We start from the raw sequence: 5,211 nt of genomic DNA on the forward strand, positions 1-5,211 counted from the left end.
TGATGAATTGCTAGATTCAAGCCGGAGGGGGTTTCGGATTTCAGGTCCATCTTTGTTGCACCGGGACGGTGGACTGTGTTTGAAGAAATCCTTGTCATCCCAAGCTGAAGCTGTGGCCATATCAGTTGCATGACTCAGAAGACAGAGTAGGAGGATGGCTATAGGAAGTGTTCTACTCATCTTTGTGTACTGTAATGGTGATGAACATGAATGGAAGATGGAGCCTAGCAAGACATAGCAACTCTGGAAGTTTGTGTATATGAAGAGATGATCCACTCTTATTGCAAGTAACATCGCCAATGGTACTTTATTAATAGTCATACCTAAGAAGAATCCATGTTCTAGTGGTCGGACAGTGATTCCAGACTCGCTGAAGTCCATTCATTTCTCAGCAGCAACACATATCTACCTGAATGAAGAAATAATTGGCCACCATAAATCATCTCTGCTCTAGTAGTCTGAGTGTGACTATAGACTTGCCACAGTCCACTCATGTCCTACTCATGTCTCCTCAGCGACAGGTAAGTATGAAAATGAGGAAGCAATTGTGGGTTGGACTGAGTGGGGGTGATGAAGTTTATGTAAGTGGGCTTAGTGGGGTTCGTTATGGTTCTTACACCATTATCAGGGCAAGCCATATGGCGATTTGTAGTTTACTTCATCTTTCTACTGCCCTACAAGCCTTATTAATCTTTGTTGTGCTTGCAGTACTCTTTGGAGATGTTCATGGGCGACAGCAGTGTCACACTTTCACACTTTCTCTTGTGGACACCTCCATAATATATCACATCCTTTCCGCCGGCAAGGTGATCCACATAGCTGCAGTGTTCAATCATATCAGCTGGTTTGCACTGACAACAAGCCCAAAATTCAGATCAACACAGCGACATATTTTGTCACTGAGATCAACTACACAGATCCGTCCTTCCGGGTCGTTGATGCCAACTTGGACATGAACAGCAGCTGCCCTCTTCCTCGCTGGTATCAGCTTCCTTATTTCAACGGGATCCAAAGGTCAGACAAAGACGAGAGCTGGGAATTGCTCCCTATGGCTATGTATACAGACACAATGGGTAGCTTTGTTAATTGCTCGCAGGCGGTGCCACTAACAAATGAATTTTATGAATATTTCTACACACCGGTCCCTTGCCTGAGCAACAACCACTCTTTTGTTTATATAGTGACGGACACTGTGTCTATTGAAAACTTAGCGCCTTCTTGCGGGTACCTGGCTATGTTTCTTTTGAGTGATTCGGGTCCGGGTAACTACTACAATTTCAGCCATTATGCAGATTTTGTAAAACACCTGAGGCTTGGATTCTCTGTTGGATTCCCTCTGCTGGATCCTCCATTGAGCATTATTGCACAAATCAACAGCTGCCTCGACTGGTCGTTTCGGTGAGTTATTGGACTACCTATTCCGTTTCTCCCATGTATAACCTAACCCTATCTCCCCCCTTTAATATCTTTTATGTACCATGCATGCAATGCTCTTGCAGCGATAGAGATCGTGATACAGGCAACAACATCAAGGGTTGGACCGTGGACATCCTTCTTATAGACTTCAGTTTCTGGGCATGCATATTTGGTTTAAATTTATATAATAACAAGATACTTCTTTACATGAGGGCCATGATTCATGGTGGTCAATCTGTTCTTCAAATTTTACCTGCAGTATTTGCTCTGGTCATTGCGAAGTGGATTGCTGGTACTTCAAAATCACATAAATTATTTCCTTCTAGCCTACAACAAGTGGTGTATTAACCTCACCACAGCCATTTCCATATGTAAACTTCTTTGTATGCAGTACTTTTCAGGTTCGTGCTAGCGCCCCTAACGGTATTGATCTTCCTTGCCCACAAGTACCGGAAAACAAGGATCACAATTGATGCGGTCGAAAAGTTCCTCCGGATGCAACAAATGATCGGGCCAACGAGGTACGCCTACACAGACATCATTGCAGTGACAAGCCACTTCAGAGACAAGCTGGGCCAAGGTGGTTATGGCTCCGTCTTCAAGGGCGTGCTACTCCCAGGCAATGTCAATATCACTATCAAGATGCTTGAGGGCAGCTCCAACTGCAACGGAGAAGACTTCACCAGTGAGGTCTCCACCATCGGCAAGATCCACCATGTCAATGTGGTCCATCTCATGGGGTTCTGCTCAGAGGAAATGAGAAGGGCTCTTGTTTATGAATACATGCCCAGAGGTTCTCTTGACAAGTACATCTTTTCATCCGAGAAGAGTATTTCTTGGGACAAACTCAATGAGATTGCTTTGGGCATTGCCCGAGGGATCAACTACCTGCATCAGGGGTGCGAGATGCAGATTCTGCACTTTGACATCAAGCCACACAACATCCTTCTTGACAGCAATTTTGTCCCAGAAGTTGCTGATTTTGGACTTGCCAAACTTTACCCAAGGAACAACAGTTTTGTGCCATCTAATGCCTTACGTGGGACTGTTGGGTACATAGCTCCTGAGATGATATCTCGGAGCTTTGGTGCCATATCGAGCAAGTCCGATGTTTACAGCTTACCGAAAAAGGGTTTTCCCCCGCTTTGTATTCCAAAGCAAACCACCATTATACACAATGCTGGGGCGAGCAGCACAACAAGCCCAAAAAAAAAAGAAGAAGAAAAAATGCCAACAACGGCAGTTCGACAAAGTGCGGAAGACCCGCGACCGCTGCGCCCGCCAGAAACAAACTACCACAGCCCGAGGCTCCGGTCTACCGCGAACTAAGCAGCACCTCCAAGAAGGGATGCGACACCGACGACGTTGCTGCCCGGACAAGTCCTAGGGTTTCCCCCAGTACGCGGAGGGAGGTGGGGGATAGCCACTCCCGACACCCTCCAAGAAGGGATAGTGGCACCCGCCGGTGTCACTGCATCGGAGACGGACGAACCGGCAAGGATTTCTCCCGCACGCCAAACCCCACCAGCCAATCGGAGCCGACCCGCCAAACCACCGCCCAACTATGCGCCATCACGGTTGCGCCGCCACCAACACCGTCTCGCTGCGAACACCACCATGAGGCCAAGAAGACCGGAGAGAAGATCCGAGCGACGGGAGCAGCAGCATCAAGGCCGAGCGGGAGGGAACCACCTCCACCGCCGTCGTGCGGGAGTCCCGCGCCTCCGGCACCGTCGCGGTAGCCGTCTGGACACGGCAGCGGGGCATACCAGGCCACCCCTGGCCCGGCCAGGCCCAAAACGGGCCCGCTAAGCCCCGCCGGCCACGCTGCGGCAAGCTGGCCTCGACGCCGCTAGCACCCCGCCGATCATCGCCGCCCACCACCGCCTCCTGAAGGCCGCGCCGACGCCACGCGTGTTGCCGGCCCACCCCGACCCAGATGGAGCCCGAAGGGCCCAGATCTGGGCCGGGCGGACGCCGCGCTGCCTCGCCGCCAACGGCGGCGGCGCCGCCCAGAGCTCGCCCCGCAGGACCGCCGCCGCCTGAAGACACCGCCCGGAGCCGCTCCGTCCCGCGCCGGAGAAACCCTAGACGGGGAAGCGCCAGGGGTCGCCGCCACCAACGTCGCCCGGGCTAGGCCCGAGGCGGGCGCCGGCGACGGCGGCAGGAAGGAGGAAGAAAGAGGGGGACGGGCGCTGGGGAGGAGGGGAGGCGCGGCCGGCCGCCCGTGGGGGCGGCGCGGTCGCGGACGAGGGGAGGGGAGGGGGATGTTTACAGCTTTGGGATGCTGCTTCTGAAGATGGCCGGAGGAAGAAGGAACGCTGATCCCAATGCCGCGACCTCAAGCTAGTCTTATTACCCATCATGGGTGTATTATAGTCTAACTGCACAAGAGGCAAATATGATATCTCTGGTTGCTGAGATGCATGAGTCGGAGAGATAGTTGTGCATCGTTGGATTATGGTGCATCCAGTACCTTCAGGCCATTCTTCTGCGACGACGAGCATACTGCTGTTCCAGATCTCGGAGGAGGATGAGTAGCATATATGTGTGTGTGATTTAATTCTGAAGTATTACGAAGTAACCTAGTATGTTTCTCGAGTCGTGTGGGCTTCTATGCAGAAACGTGTAATAGCTAGGCAGTGCTGTAAACGTCTTCATGGAAGGCACACATTATTTGAATATATAAGTATATTTGCACTTGCTGTTAAAAACATTGTTAGCATGCATACAGGGTTGACAGAACATATTCTTCAGGTGGACACAAAAAACTTTTGTAGTAAGTATGAACTATTTCCAATTCTTTATAAATGGCAAGACCAGTCTGTCCTGTATGAAGTTTGAACCCTTGTTACTAATTAAAAGCTTGGGCACCGGGCTGAGTGTATGTATGTTTCCTCCCTCCGGCGGTGAACTTACTATTCCTGCTCTTCTCAATGTATGGAGACGATAATGACCGTGGAGGAATTCGCATCGACTGCGAATGCAACCTCCTTCCATGTTCACACATTATTTACTTATTTTTGCTAACTCCGAGTTCTTGTGAGCATGACTGTGATTTTAGACTTGTTCCCGTCACGGTCCAAGCCAATTGCTGCGAAAATGAGGAGCCCTTTAGCAACCCCAGCCTTAGGGTAAGAAATTGAGTTGTGGAATTTCAGTCAGAGACTTGGTGCACTGATACCTCTAGAATTTCAGTCGGTGTTCATGTGAGTGTAGGATTGCAGTCCACTCTCGCATGCATTCCAATTCGGTGGTAATTTCAGCCATATAAAACGAACATTCAAATGACCCCAAAGTTCAGCAGAAAGCTACAAGCCCGAATGCAACCTCCTGCCGTACGTGTTGCTGCAATTACGAGTGCGATTGTAGACTAGCTGCTGTCCAGTCCCGCATCTTCAGTAGTAAACAGCCGCTGCGAGAATGACGAGTCCTCTGGCTCATACGAACCACTACAAATAACTGGACAGCAGCAGCAACCTCGCTCTCAGGGCAAGGAGAGTTCAGTCTTCGTCATCCGAATTTCTACAGCAATAATTTCAGACATGTAAACGTCAAAACAAATTGTAGGCCAAGAACAAATTGCTACAGCATTCTGATTTAATCTGCGTTAATGTCAGCCATATAAATAACATTCAAATGCTTTCGCAAAAAAATAAAATGACATTCAAATGACTTGGAAGTCCAGCATAAAACTACAAGCTAAGAATGTGACCTCCTGCCGTATGAGTTCTTCCGAGTACCAGTACAGCTGCAGACTCAGCTGCCGTATGTGCCCTGCATCTTCAGCAGAGA

General features: G+C 49.7%; 1 pseudogene; it reads left to right on the forward strand.

Annotated features, from left to right (window-relative positions):
- The first annotated feature begins 492 nt into the window (after positions 1-492).
- Positions 493-4,156, forward strand: LOC119279115 (annotated as a pseudogene).
- Positions 4,157-5,211: the final 1,055 nt, after the last annotated feature.

Source organism: Triticum dicoccoides, chromosome 3B (assembly GCF_002162155.2).
Source record: "Triticum dicoccoides isolate Atlit2015 ecotype Zavitan chromosome 3B, WEW_v2.0, whole genome shotgun sequence".
NCBI lineage: Eukaryota > Viridiplantae > Streptophyta > Magnoliopsida > Poales > Poaceae > Triticum > Triticum dicoccoides.